The sequence below is a fragment of the Castor canadensis genome, chromosome X (assembly GCF_047511655.1).
Source record: "Castor canadensis chromosome X, mCasCan1.hap1v2, whole genome shotgun sequence".
In the NCBI taxonomy this organism is placed as follows: domain Eukaryota; kingdom Metazoa; phylum Chordata; class Mammalia; order Rodentia; family Castoridae; genus Castor; species Castor canadensis.
This window is the reverse complement of record NC_133405.1, coordinates 62,321,960-62,338,160: the sequence shown is the minus strand read 5'-3', so window position 1 is coordinate 62,338,160 and position 16,201 is coordinate 62,321,960. Positions and strand designations below refer to the sequence as shown.

The 16,201-nt window shown below is 34.1% G+C and overlaps 1 protein-coding gene across 3 annotated transcripts in view; it reads left to right on the top strand.

The window, feature by feature from the left end:
- Pcdh11x (protocadherin 11 X-linked) overlaps positions 1–16,201 on the top strand; it is a 633,628-nt gene that overhangs the window by 32,919 nt on the left and 584,508 nt on the right. The window lies entirely within an intron of this gene.

The window sequence follows — 16,201 nt, the reverse complement described above, 5'->3', positions numbered from 1 at the left end:
ACACACACACACACACACACACACACGTATTAAAACATGAATTGGTTCATCTCCTCTATGTTTCTTCTTTCTACCATAGTCCCCCTCTTTTTTTGAGGTGCTGAGTTTAAACTCAGGGTCTACACCTTGAATCACTCCACCACCCCGTTTTTGGTGATGGGTTTTTTCGAGATAGGGTCTCCAAACTATTTGCCTGGGCTGGCTTTGAACCACAATCCTCCTGATCTCTGCCTCCTGAGTATCTAGGATTAAGGGTATGAGCCACCAGTGCCTGGCTCATTAGTCCCCTTCTTACAGTGGTTTCAATAGGTTTAAAAATCCTATGAGAACACAGTCTTTAAAGACATTTAACATAATTTTTAATTACTTAAAATTGTATAAAATAGGCATTTAATGACAAGATATTCTGACTTTAAATGTGGAATTGTGATGCAAAACCTTTTAAAACTGTGGCATTGCTCAAATTAAATCCAGTAGCAAATCATTACAGTTTTGTGATTAAAGCTTATTTCAGTCATATAATGCTAGAATAAGAAAGGATTTTAGCAATGAGCCCCAACCCTACTGACCTTCAGTGAGTTTAATGAGGCATGAAATGATTAAATGATTTGTCCAAAGTCATAGCTACTTAGCAGTATAGTTAATAAGAAAAAGGAAATCTATTTTTCCTTGCAGAATTAAAATTGGCTTTGTGAATACAGGATGTGAAAAATTTTTATTATATTTTATATTTTAATTTAATAACTGCAACAATAACACTACTTTGTATGTTCCAGGAGCTGTTGTATGAGCTTGCGTGTTATGATAATCATATATTTTGATGTGTTGATATGTTAACATGTTAACAATATTAGTATATCCAACTCTAAATTAAAAGCAATTACAGCAACATTATATATAATGGGCATGGAAAAGGTGAAAAGCATGTGTGTGTGTGTGTGTGGAAAAACTATACACGTTTCCTTTTCCCCACCTCCTCCCCCCTTCTACTGGTACCAACCCCACCAGACAGTACCTGTTTGGCCCTCCTGCTCTGAAAATTACTGTATTAAATTCAAATATTAGAAAGTTTTAGACTAGCAGATCTTCCACTTATTGTGTCTCTTTAGTCATATCTTTTCAAAGAGCTAAAAGAAAAATTAGAATGGAGAATAGCTAATTCAGAAGTTATAGTAATGACTCCAATTTTTTCTTTATTAAGGAAAATGGGTTAAGATTGGGACTGGATATTGTATAGGAGAAAGTGAAGATTCCATTTCCATTCCAGGGATTTTAAAAGTGTTTTAACTAATTTTTTCTAAGTTCTTTAAATACTTACAAACTTTTTCTTCTATAAATTTTACTTCCTTATAAAACATGGGCATATATACATATATATGACAAAATAAAAAATAATACCTCATCATCATTCTTTAAGATGATATCCAGCACCATCCTTGGAAGTCAAGAATTAAGTTTGCACAGATATAGAAATGTGAATAAATTTGTAACCTGTAGCATTCAATGTACATCAGTGTTGTGCCAGTATATTCAGAGATGAAATTAGTAATGTGGGCTAAGGGACCTAGAAAGTGTTTAAAAGTGAAATAATAATTAGATATGTTGGAAACAGTGGCTTGCATTGCATGGTTCTACATCATGAGTACTTTTTTATAGTATGCATATATTTAAGATGAGACACTAGCAAACTTACCTAATTCTATATTAGGATATTTGCACTGTATCATTAATTTTCCTGTCTGAAGTTATTGAAGAATTATTGATTTCTATCATGCATCATATTTTAAATATTATCTGTGTAAGGAGAAGCAACTGGTAAGTACCCTACATTTCTATCAGTCCTACCCACTATACTAATGACTATCAAATGGATAGTTGTATTCCTGGTTATGTTATGTATTTGCAATTTTAATGTCTTGGATATAGTACATTTACTATATAGTAAATGTAATAAAACTCATTGCTTTTATTAGGATAATTTAAAATTTTATGAAAATAATTTTATTTTAAGATACTATTTGTGTGTACCTATAAAATTGCTTTTTCTCTCAGAGGATACCATTCTATTCTGGGTGCATGCATAGCTCAGGACTACTGGCATTGTCCAAGACAACATTCTGTGATGATGAAAATGTTATATAATCTGTACTGCCCTAAACTATAGCGCTTGGGCCACATTTAACTATTAAACATTTTAAAAATGTAAATTTTTAATTTAATTTTAATAGTTATATATAATGAGGGTAACTATATTGGACTGCACAGGCCTAGATGTTTATACTGTGCAAAAGTGACTTTTTGTATGGCACAATCCCGTTGGCCTCTAAGTTTTAATTATTTTTCATTTGTGATACCAATTTCTAACGCAAAGTAATTTTTTCATGAACAATACCAGGCTTTATTTTCCAAGGCTGTCAATTTAAAGAAGAATTAATGTAGCATATAATCAAAATTTCCTAGAGTGAATGCAAGTTGTAAAGTGTGAAGCAGTTATACTTGTGATAACTTATTCAATGACCACCATTAAGGAGTTGCATATTTCTGAAAAGGAAAATAGAATAAAATCTTTTGTTATTCCTAATATTTCTAGTAATAGTAAAAAGCTTGAAGGTAATCTGTGTTTATCAGCTGTATCGAAATCAAACTACAAAAATTACACAACTGTCATTTTCACCTATTTCATACTTTTCCAAATTGATATGACTATAGTCATAAGTTGCAATTCTAAACCAAAATTATTTTTGGGAAATAAAGTAATTTAAGCCTCTAGTCTCTAATAACAGGAATAAAAATTTTACTTTCTTTCTTTTGTGTTTTTTCAAAACTAATGTGAAGTTAAATTTTGGGAAATAAATTTAAGGATCATTGCAAAACCCTAAGCAAAGTTCAAACTGTATTTTCCATAAGCAGCACAATAACTAAGTTAATGAAAATAGCAGTGACCATAAATAGATAAAAATATATTTTTGGTCTCTATATAGTACTCACTTGAAAATGCATTGATGTTGAACATAATGAAAGTGCTGCATTTGAGGACTACTTAACTGTCTTTACCACTTGAGTTTCAACTATCATTTATATGATGTGATTTCAACTACAACTTTTCTTAATGTGATGTGTCTTTGCACACACACACATACAACAGCACACATAGAATCATATATTTTCAGGGAAACACAAAGATCATTATTTTTAAACATTTAAAAATATTTTACAATTAGAGGCTGTGGCTGGTGTTTGCTAGCCTATAGAGTATTACTCTGTCTAGCTTTGTAGTAATAGAATTCGTATATTTTTGATTTCCCACTTGACATACAAGTCAACTTGAGATAAACATACTGTTTTGTTTGTTTTGAAATATCATATAACTTCTTTCATCATGCTCCTAAATTACTGAAAAGGCTCACTTTTTACTTGTGGTGAGAAAGTATGGAAAATGAAAAGTGAAAGTTTAGGGTATACTTTTTTTCTCTCTTTATTCATATATTCATATGCATGTACATTGTTTGGGTCATTTCTCCTTCCTACTCCCCATCTTCTCCCTCTCCCTTCCACCTCCCTTCACTTCCAGGCAGAACCTGTTCTGCCTTTTTCTCCAATTTTGTTGAAGAGAACACATAAGCAATAACAAGAAAGACAAAGCCTTTTTGCTAGTTGAGATAAGGATAGCTATACAGAGAGTTTCCTAGCATTGCTTCCATGCACAAGTGTATTGCAACCCAAATTGATTCATCTCTACCTGACCTCTTCTTTACTTAGTATATACTTTTAATTCTTTTACAAACCTGAATGGAGTTTGTGGCCATCCAAAGTGGGAACTTTGATTTAAAAACTTTTAATGAGAAAATCTGTGAATATCCTGAAAAGGTGAATTATTAATTAATTTAATATTTTATTCATCCATAGTTGGGAACAAATTCCTAAGAACAAGTTTGAATAATATGTAGTGAATATAACTGCAAGTGAAAATAGTACATGAAACATATTCTTGTCAGAAAAAACTAGGTTTTTGGATAAAATAATTCATAAAATAATGAACACTGACTTCAAGTAGTTTTAAAACTCACTTCTGTTGTTTGTTGGAGTCTTTGCCAGCTATTATGGTAGTATATTCTTGGGGGTAAAAGAATTAAACACAAAAGAATTAGAAACCCAGTGCTCCAGAAAACATTTTGTAAGTATTTATTATGTCTTTGGCACAGTGCACATGAACCTTGAAGTTAAATATAACGGTTTACCAATTTTTAGTATATATTTGAAATTATTCATTTGTTTTCAGAATGGAGAATTATAGTATAAAATATGGATTTACATAGTTCAACTTAAAGACATTATTTATAGAGAATGAATTTTATAAACAAATTCTTTCTTTTAAACAGGTAAATGTTCAAGTATTATGTAGGATTTACATGTGGTAAAGAATGTTCTCAGGGAAAATACCCAGCTTTTGCTATGAGTTTGTCAAGACATTCAAATGTACTAATAATAGTGAAGCAGTACCCAACATGCTTTCTCTACAATTAAGATTTCTCAAATTTCCCAATGTGTTTGTGAATATGCAAGTTTAAGTTTGAATGGTTAGTATTATATTTATGTATAATAAATAACTCACAGATTTAAGAGATATTGGTAAGTTAACAAAACATTTTCACCCATCCATCCAAGTACTAACCAGGCTGGACCCTGCTTAGCTTCTGAGATCAGATGAGATTGGGTGTGTTCAGGATGGTATTGCTGTAGGCAGCAAAACATTTTGTTAAGTATTAACCTAGAAGAAAGAGAAAGCAAATATAGTGGAAATACTAATATTTATAACTCGTCTTTGTATGAGCAACTTGCAAATACATTAAAATTGTATGTGTTATAGATTTTATTTCTTCATGAAATGCAAGCTGAACCCAGTATTTGAACTTATTGTATAAATAAACAGACAAGTAATGTTACCTCATAAATGCTAACTCCATTTTTTTTCAGAATTCTTTTTTTTTCCTTTTTCTTTTATTATTCATATGTGCATACAAGGCTTGGTTCATTTCTCCCCCCTGCCCCCACCCCCTCCCTTACCACCCACTCCGCCCCCTCCCTCTCCCCCCACTCAATACCCAGCAGAAACTATTTTGCCCTTATTTCTAATTTTGTTGTAGAGAGAGTATAAGCAATAACAGGAAAGGACAAGGGTTTTTGCTGGTTGAGATAAGGATAGCTATACAGGGCATTGACTCACATTGATTTCCTGTGCGTGGGTGTTACCTTCTAGGTTAATTCTTTTTGATCTAACCTTTTCTCTAGTTCCTGTTCCCCTTTTCCTATTGGCCTCAGTTGCTTTTAAGATATCTGCTTTAGTTTCTCTGCGTTAAGGGCAACAAATGCTAGCTAATTTTTTAGGTGTCTTACCTATCCTCACCCCTCCCTTGTGTGCTAAAGCTTTTATCATGTGCTAAAAGTCCAATCCCATTGTTGTGTTTGCCCTTGATCTAATGTCCACATATGAGGGAGAACATACGATTTTTGGTCTTTTGGGCCAGGCTAACCTCACTCAGAATGATGTTCTCCAATTCCATCCATTTACCAGCAAATGATAACATTTCGTTCTTCTTCATTGCTGCATAAAATTCCATTGTGTATAGATACCACATTTTCTTAATCCATTCGTCAGTGCTGGGGCATCTTGGCTGTTTCCATAACTTGGCTATTGTGAATAGTGCCGCAATAAACATGGATGTGCAGGTGCCTCTGGAGTAACCTGTGTCCCAGTCTTTTGGGTATATCCCCAAGAGTGGTATTGCTGGATCAAATGGTAGATCCATGTCTAGCTTTTTAAGTAGCCTCCAAATTTTTTTCCAGAGTGGTTGTACTAGTCTACATTCCCACCAACAGTGTAAGAGGGTTCCTTTTTCCCCGCATCCTCGCCACCACCTGTTGATGGTGGTGTTGCTGATGATGGCTATTGTAACAGGGGTGAGGTGGAATCTTAGCTTGGTTTTAATTTGCATTTCCTTTATTGTTAGAGATGGTGAGCATTTTTTCATGTGTTTTTTGGCCATTTGAATTTCTTCTTTTGAGAAAGTTCTGTTTAGTTCACTTGTCCATTTCTTTATTGGTTCATTAGTTTTGGAAGAATTTAGTTTTTTAAGTTCCCTATATATTCTGGTTATCAGTCCTTTGATGTATAGTTGGCAAATATTTTCTCCCACTCTGTGGGTGTTCTCTTCAGTTTAGAGACCATTTCTTTTGATGAACAGAAGCTTTTTAGTTTTATGAGGTCCCATTTATCTATGCTATCTCTTAGTTGCTGTGCTGCTGGGGTTTCATTGAGAAAGTTCTTACCTATACCTACTAACTCCAGAGGATTTCCTACTCTTTCTTGTATCAACTTAAGAGTTTGGGGTCTGATATTAAGATCCTTGATCCATTTTGAGTTAATCTTGGTATAGGGTGATATACATGGATCTCGTTTCAGTTTTTTGCAGACTGCTAACCAGTTTTCCCAGCAGTTTTTGTTGAAGAGGCTGCTATTTCTCCATCGTATATTTTTAGCTCCTTTGTCAAAGATAAGTTGCTCATAGTTGTGTGGCTTCATATCTGGGTCCTCTATTCTGTTCCACTGGTCTTCATGTCTGTTTTTGTGCCAGTACCATGCTGTTTTTATTGTTATTGCTTTGTAATATAGTTTGAAGTCAGGTATTGTGATACCTCCTGCATTGTTCTTTTGACTGAGTATTGCCTTGGCTATTCGTGGCCTCTTCTGTTTCCATATAAATTTAACAGTAGATTTTTCAATGTCTTTAATGAATGTCATTGGAATTTTGATGGGAATTGCATTAAACATGTAGATTACTTTTGGGAGTATAGACATTTTTTCTATGTTGAGTCTACCAATCCATGAGCATGGGAGATCTCTCTACTTTCTGTAGTCTTCCTCAAACTCTTTTATCAGAAGTGTATACTTTTCCTTGTAGAGGTCTTTCACATCTTTTGTTAGGTTTACACCTAGGTATTTGATTTTGTTTGAGGCTATTGTAAATGGAATTGTTTTCATACATTCTTTTTCCGTTTGCTCATTGTTAGTGTATAGAAATGCTAATGATTTTTCTATGTTGATTTTATATCCTGCTACCTTGCTATAGCTATTGATGATGTCTAGAAGCTTCTGAGTAGAGTATTTTGGGTCTTTAAGGTATAGGATCATGTCATCTGTAAATAGGGATATTTTGACAATTTCTTTACCTATTTGTATTCCTTTTATTCCTTCTTCTTGCCTAATTGCTCTGGCTAAGAATTCCAGTAATGTGTTGAATAGAAGTGGAGATAGTGGGCATCCTTGTCTGGTTCCTGATTTTAGAGGGAATGGTTTCAGTTTTTCTCCATTAAGTATAATGCTGGCTGTAGGTTTGTCATATATAGCTTTTATAATGTTGAGGAACTTTCCTTCTATTCCTAGTTTTCTTAGAGCTTTTATCATGAAATGATGTTGGATCTTATCAAAGGCTTTTTCTGCATGTTTTGAGATGATCAAGTGGTTTTTGTCTTTGCTTTTGTTAATGTGGTTTATTACGTTTGTTGATTTTCGTATGTTGAACCACCCCTGCATCCATGGGATGAAGCCTACTTGGTCGTGGTGAATAATCTTTTTGATGTGTTGCTGAATTCGGTTTGCCATTATTTTGTTGAGGATTTTTGCATCAATGTTCATTAAGGAGATTGGCCTATAGTTCTCCTTTTTGGAGGTGTCTTTGCCTGGTTTTGGGATAAGTGTAATACTGGCTTCATAAAATGTGTTTGGCAGTTTTCCTTCACTTTCTATTTCGTGGAATAGTTTAAGGAGGGTTGGTATCAGTTCTTCTTAAAGGTCTGATAGAATTCAGCAGAGAATCCATCAGGTCCTGGACTTTTCTTTTTGGGGAGACTCTTGATTGCTGCTTCAATTTCATTTTGTGTTATAGGTCTATTCAGGTGATTAATTTCCTCTTGGTTCAGTTTTGGATGATCATATGTATCTAGAAATCTGTCCATTTCTTTGAGATTTTCAAATTTATTTGAATATAGGTTCTCAAAGTAGTCTCTGATGATTTCCTGGACTTCCATGGTGTTTGTTGTTATCTCCCCTTTTGCATTCCTAATTCTACTAATTTGGGTTTTTTCTCTCTCCTCATTTTAGTCAGGTTTGCCAGGGGTCTATCGATCTTGTTTATTTTTTCAAAGAACCAACTTTTTGTTTCATTAATTCTTTGTATGGTTTTTTTGGTTTCTATTTCGTTGATTTCAGCTCTTCTAGTTATTATTTCTCTCCTTCTCTTTGGTTTGGGATTTGCTTGTTCTTGTTTTTCGAGGAGTTTGAGATGTATCATTAGGTCATTGATTTGGGATCTTTCAATCTTTTTAATATATGCACTCATGGCTATAAACTTTCCTCTCAGGACTGCCTTAGCTATGTCCCATAGGTTCTGGTAGGTTGTGTTTTCATTTTCATTGAGTTCCAGGAAGTTTTTAATTTCCTCTTTTATTTCATCGATGATCCATTCTTCATTAAGTAATGAGTTATTTAGTTTCCATGCTAACTCCATTTTTAAACACAGAATTCTGCATAATTTTTCTTCCACAAGTTAAATGTATGATAACTAAAGATTTAAAATGTACTGTAGATAGTTGTATCATTCATGATTCAGTTGAATTGTATTCATTTACTAATTAATGGTGCCCTTTTAAATTTATCATCCAATTTGTTTTGGTTTTTAGGTGACAGAAAACAAAATCACAGAAATATATAAAAATATGTACAAATGAATAAGAACTAATACAAGGAGAAGGGCTATTGATGAACCTGTAGACTGAGGCATCTGTTATTAGTTGACAAATCAAGCAAAAAGATTTCTTTAAAAAAGTTTTCATGTCATTTTAACTTGTAGTCTCTGATGTGCACCTTCTGATTATTGATGTCATTCCAAAGTCATTTTACCAGAAGAAGCTTCATTGTATTCCTGAGTGAATGAATGCAGCTATTAAGCATGAAAATTTTCTCCCTGTTACTGGTAGCAATATTTTAATAGATGCAATTCACTCTCTGATAACTAATATTTTACCAAGATTTGATTTTTAGGCCATTATATGGGATCTTATTTTTAAACACCATTTCCAAGATTCCAGTGGTATAATCACATTCATTTTTAAATATTGGTTTTACTGCATCATGATTTTGATAAATTAGCAACTGACACAAATAAAAAATATAACAAGTCAGCCTGCAATATTCATGCTTCTAGAGTTATTATATGATAAAATGCTTTCAACAGATGCTGCAATTGGTACATAGCTTTAAGGGACTTAGCAATCAATAATAAAATATTAATTGCTCTGTCTACATGCATAATTTGAACATTAGTATAATAAATATAATACCACTTACATTTTTTGGTTAGACATGTATTGTTTGAATTATTCTTAGAAACAGGACCTACTAAAATCATCATTTATATCGACATATCTAAGACTCAATATAGACTATTTAACAAATACACAGTGATGTCACAAATTTATCCTGAAATTATGTGTTCTAAGGAACCACATTGTGTTGACAAGTAAAGACTTTCTTTTTATCTTTCTCACTATTTTTTTCATTTTTATTAGCATATATTCATTGTACAGGGGAATTCATTGTAACAATTCCAAATAGCTTTACTTTTTAAAAATCATTTTATCATTTTTACATTTAGTCACATGTGTATACACTGTTTGGGCCACGTCTCCCCACCTCCCCCACCTCCAGGCAGAACTTGTTCTCCCCTCTTTTTTTCTGATTTTGTTGAAGAGAAAACACAAGAGATAATAAGAAAAACATAAAAACATAGCTATACAGAGACATTCCTAGCATTGCTTTCATGCACTTGTGTATTGCAACCCACATTGGTTCATCTCTATCAGACCTCTTCACTATTTCCTAGTCCTCTTCCCATAATGGCCTCTGCCAGTTTAGGATTACTACATTCGCTCCTCTACAGTGAGCACATCAACCACATTCAAGTATTAGGTTTCCTTCCCTTTCCCTATGTCCAAAAATATTTCTGTATTTGTTTTAGGTCTTCAATCTACATATAAGGGAGAACATACGATTTTTGGCCTTCTGAGCCTGGCTAATTTCAGTTAAGATTATGTTCTCCAGTTCCATCCATTTACTTACAAATGACAAAAATTCATTCTTCTTTGTGGCTGAATAAAATTTCATTGTTTATAAATACCACATTTTCTTAATCCATTCATTGGTAGTAGGGCATCTTGGCTGTTTCTATAGCTTGACTCCAAATAGCCTTACATTGTACATTGGTTAGTTTGCCCCCATCATCATCTCCTCACCCCCTTCACCACTTAAGATAGATGAGAGAGTTTTCATTGTTCTATTTTTATCTGTACATGAAGCTCATCAACCATATTCTGTTACTTTCATCTTCTCCGTCCATATTCTGCCCTCCCCAACTACCAACCCTGTGTACCCACTATATAATCCTGTCTTTCATTTTTACTGTCAAAATCAGTGTTCAAAAGGGTTTCTCCATGTATCCCAACTGTGAGTATACTTTACTTTGGTCAGTCCTACTTCCTCTACTATTCTCCCTTACCCTTTCCTTCCTATCCTCTTTTGTTCAACAGCTTTCACTTTTCTTTTGGGGGAACTTTAGATAGGTTGTTGAGGGAGTTTGCTAGTTGAGATATGGGAATCTTGAGGCAATTAGCAGGAAGTAATGCATTATTGTGCCAGCACAGACTCAGCAGTCTCATGTCCAAAGGCTGAGCCCTGAGAACAAAAGGGTCTCAGCATATATACCCTGGCAAGCAGGTTACCGAAGCAATAAGCAATGTCAAATCCATATATGGTTATATTTAATTTTATTGGCTACTTTACCCTAGTGATATGTGACCTTCCTCTTGTTCAGATTTCTCAGGATTTATCTCTCTGCTGTGCCGTCCTTACCTCCCCACTACTTTCTCAGGACTCAGGCCTAGTCTCTTTTCTTCTGATCCTCCTCCCTGCTACATTGTTCCCCGCTTTGATGCTTGGACCCACTTAGGGTCAAAGAGCATTATCTTTATTTAGGGCTTTGTATTTTTATAACATTATTATGTGTAAGACCATTTGTCATCTTTTTCTCAAGCACAGTGGTCTCCCATGTTGGTTCCCCCCACAAACATAGCATGAAGTGACATTTAGTGTCTGGGCTATAGACTCAGCCAGTGAGAGGAACAAATTTTTAGCTTTGGCAGAGATGGAAAATTCATTTTTCATCTCCTTATAAAAGGAGTGAAAAACTTGGTATGAGGAACTCTCATGGGTAACAGTTATGAATTTGAGATGTATCAGACTTCAAGTCAAGACACTTTTTATCTATTTTTATATTAATTACTTTTTTCTGTGTTTAATCAGATGGCTTAAGTACAGTGAAATTTACAGTGTTACAGTTGCCACAGGTGTAGTTAGGGGCAGCTTTCCCCTTGTGGAGCAGGGCTACGTATTTTGTCCTTTGTTAAACCAGATCAGTAACAATAAATAGTAGCATCCTGCTCAAAAGAGATAGAAGAGAACAAATAAAAATCTTTTACTGTGAGGTCAATCAGTGGGGGTGGTTTCTGCCAAGCCTATGGAGAAGACTAGGGTGAGAACTACAGCAGCAGATACAGACAAGGGGTGACAATGTGTTACAGTGAAATAACTGGTGTGAAAAACAGCCCATTTGTCCTGTTGGAGAGTTGACTCCTCAAGCTTCAGCCATGCATACACTAGTCAGCTTCCAGTGGTGACTAGTGCAGGGCTGTTGTCCCTTGGTGCTTTGTCCCTTGTTGTTTCCTGGGACACAGAGTCCTGCTGAGGGTGGGTGCTCAGGTTCCTGAGGGTGATCCTGCATGGTGAAGCTGGATCAGGGATGCACTCCCACTCAAGAGAAGCTGGCTTGACTTGAATGTGGTGGATCCAAGGAGCAATCAGTGCTACTTTAACTATGGTGGGAGTAGACAATATAACAAAAAAAGGCCTCTCCAATGGGGTTTTAATGGTTGGATTTTTTTTAACTGAGTAGAATTACTATGGCAACAATATATTATTGGTGTATATGTCCAGGAAAACTCATTGTTTAAAAAAAGTTAAAACCACCATCTTTAAGTATCAAAGGGCATGTTTAGATCCAGTAAAAATAGTTATTTTGTCTCTATTTAAGTAGAAGACCCTGTCTAAAAATATAAATTTGTGTCTGGAAGGGCTTTAATGCCAGGTAGCCACACATGCATAAGAACCATGTCTTTAATCCTCTAGGCATTGATTATTTTTGAGAGGTCTGGCACCAGTGACTCCATTTGAACTTTGATGACATTCCCCCCTTTGTCTCCAAACTGATTATTTCTGAGCAGTCTCTTCTGAAGATCTGTTTTCCATCCAAGTGCTAACCATGCCTGACCCTGCTTAGCTTTTGAGACCAGATGAGATTGGGCGCGTTCAGGGTGAGATGGCCTTAGACTGAAGATCTTTCTTGATTGGTCATCATCAGGATTTGCTTTTTCCTGGATTTTGATTGTTTGGGTGGTCTTTGTCCCATATCCGGAGGGAATAACGAGCACATTAAGTGGGAGTCAATGACAACTAGAAAGAGTGGATCTTAGGCAGTGGGCTTCTAGACAAGGACAATGTATAACAAAATTTAACAAAAGCAGATGTCTAAAAAGCTAACCTGGGTGACACATAAGTAGTTATTAAAGTCATTTTTTTATGGACTTGATTGTAAATGTTGCAGAAGGATCAGAACTATAATGACAAAAACTTAAGAGTCATGGTAAAAATTCTGATAGACAACTTAGCAACTAACAGAATAGTATATCAGTACCACTAACTTTTTGTTACCATGCTTGTCTAAATTTTGTATTTTAGAAGGCTTGATATACTTGAAAAACATAAATATATTTAATGTACAGGAACCATCAACAGCATCACAGCTCTATAGAGGTTATATATACATATTAGTTTAGCTGTTTGTGAAGTAAAACCTTAGATTTTTATTCATTTAGGGGAGAACAGTGTAAGTGACCCCAAATACCCAGTAACAGACACATATAGGGTACCAACTGTAGTAGAATCACCCAAGACAACAGTTGTTTAACCATGAGATCATATAGAAAGTTTTATATAAACTGTTAGAAAATAAGAGGTATGGAAGAGGCAGAGAGATGGCTCAAACACCAGTACAGGTTTATTGTTTAGGCAGGAGCCCTGTGGAGGGAGATCCCAGCAAGAGAGCTAGAGCGCATTGCCATACACAGACTTTGGCTAAATATAGGGGGCTAGTGGAAAGTATCAGGAAGGTCACTAAAGGATATTGTTGCTGGGCAACCAGGAAAGATTAGTTGTAGTTAGGTCACTGTCTGCCCAACTGTTCTTGGAATCCATCCAGAGAGATAGTTAGGCCATCTACAAAGGGGAGGAGGGCTAGTCCTAACATGTCTGTCTTCATTGTTAACCTCAACATATACCAACTCCTAAATGAACATGACTCAGTTACCTTAATAATTAAAACCCCAACAAAAATGACCAGAAAACACAGGTAAATATTTATGGGGACTAAGTATGGAATTAGGAAACAATGGCCAAGAATCATGGCTCAGATATTGATAAGGGATCACATCCCAGATTGTTGACATTAACATATGGCTGATGACATGCAATAGGATCCCACCAACCTGTAGTCAATGGAGCTCCTCACCTAAAATAACAGGCCCAATCTGGATATCCCAGGGCAAAAATTCCCTCCATCCAATATGTTGACCTGTATTTGTTATTTGTTTAATTTGCAAAACCATATGTCAAACACATATGTATATGTCAAATACATAGTAGTTTCAGATGAATTAAATTTCTCACTTATTCAAAAAATATTTGAATTATATATAATTACATATGGCAAATTACATATGATTATATAGACTCTTTGTTAATTTTTCTTTTTAAATAATATGTAATACCTAAGGGTAATATAAAATAAGTGGTAGTTTTTATTCCAATTGTCATTACCTCATTTTTAGTTTGCTTATGTTTGCATTGTATTTATAAAATCACAGACATAGACAGCCACATTTTTAGATTTTCTAGATTTGCAGTGTATATGTGTGCATCTTATCCCATGGTATTAATGGGGTGTTTTTCATCTCACATTAAAAAGAGTAAAAAAAAGAAACACCAAGTAATTCACAAGAGACCAAATCTTGAGCAGGTTTCTTAATTATGTAATCCCAACACTCACCATTGGGCAAATGATGCTAAAAATACAATAATACAGGCAGTAGTCTTTTTCTGTTGTTTACTAGGATAAAGAACATCTTCGGTGCTAGTTTTTCTCACTAATATATCTAAAATATTTTCTAAGTTGTACCAACTGCTTAGCTCAACACAAGAAGGTAGTTGGATCTGTGATCAGAATATATGAATGCAAAGGTTAAAGTTCATCTAGTTCACCTCTTGGTTCTATTCATGACCTAAACTATGTCAGTTGTTATAACATATGCATTTACTTTATTGTTGATTGCAAACAGGAAGATTTCTTTTCTCCCATCTTGTATTGTTCAACATTTGTGTATGCATGTTGTCAAAAATGCAGATGTCCAGTTTTGTAATGGGGCAATTTAATATAATCATTGTCTGACATAATCAGGGTGCAATATTTATAGCAAATTATTTATACAATAAGTTCTCCTGGTATTAGAACAATTAGTAAAAAATTGTTAATGTTGTCAATTGCAAATAAATATTCAGAATTTCCTGAATTAGATACATGCATGCATTAAGATTTTTTTGTAAGGGAATTTTAACTGATTATATGTCCACTGATGTTTTAAAACTGCTGAATGCTGATGCATTATCCCTATTTAATTATAAAAATAAAACTTGTTTAGTTCTAGTGTTTAGTTCTCTATGATACAGATTTCACTTTGTGTGGCTACAATATATATCAATATCATCAACAAGCACATTAAAAGTTTCTTGATGCTGGAGATTAGCAGATATTTAATATATTAAATGGAGACTATTTCAAGCAAATCAAATTGAGAGTAGGAAATTGGAATTCAGAAAGAAAACTGAAGAAAATAATTACAGGTGATAATGAAATCAAAATAATGTGTTAAATTTTATCTGAAAAACTGGAGTGCAAACATGAAGCACTGAACTCAAACCCCAGTTCCATACCACCCTAACAATGAATTAAAGTAACAGAATAATTAATAAGACTTTAATAAGTTACATATAATATGCAAGTGGGAAAAGCAACCAGAGAGATGTCTTTGGACTCAGTTTTCACTTAAAATGTTTTTGAACGCCTTTCTAATTTTTAAAGAGCTATTTTAACTGGTAAATAATGAAGCTTTTGTCAGAGTATACATTATACAACATTTAATCAAGTTAACATATACATCACCTGATAAACTTATTTTTTGTGGTATGAATGTAAAATCTATCTTTTAGCAATTTTGAATTTTACAAAATAATTCTTTTCTTGTGTTTACACCCTGGTCAGTCTGTTCTTTGCAGTTGGGCAATCCCTAGGTCAGGTTAGTTATGAAATCTCATTTCAATATGTACTGTCTTCTGTTATCTACAAACATAAATTCTCAGATTTGGGTCATTTTCTAGTCCAGGTCTCCCACACTGAATACATGGATGTCATATACCAAATGCATAGATCTAAATGGAATATATAGATCTAAAGTGATTGTGTAGCTTTTTATATCATATTAGTATCTCCAAAGGTTTGAGATTCACTATCCACTGAAAATGTATTTTTTCCAGAATGTTGTAATTCTGGAGATTAACGGAGTTGTCCCCCATGAATTCATACCTATTTTTGTTTTTCTCTTCGTAAGAAAAATTTTGAATTCCCTTTTCACATAATAAGTTTTCTCATGTTTACTCATCTATCACATTAACCCTGTTTTTTTTTCCCAAAGGACTTTCATTGTTTAAGTTAAAACTTCCTAAGTCCTTCTTATGTCAGGAGTCTTTGCCTGTTTTATCCAGATCAAGTTTTATATTTTTATGCCCAGAACTAAAGATATGGAATATTGTGTAAAATATTCATTGCCAGTAAAATGCATTTAAAAACCACATCATAGCAAAGAATAATGATAGTTTTTGATTTATAGTAGATAACCTTTTTTGTTTCTATAACTATTGAATTAA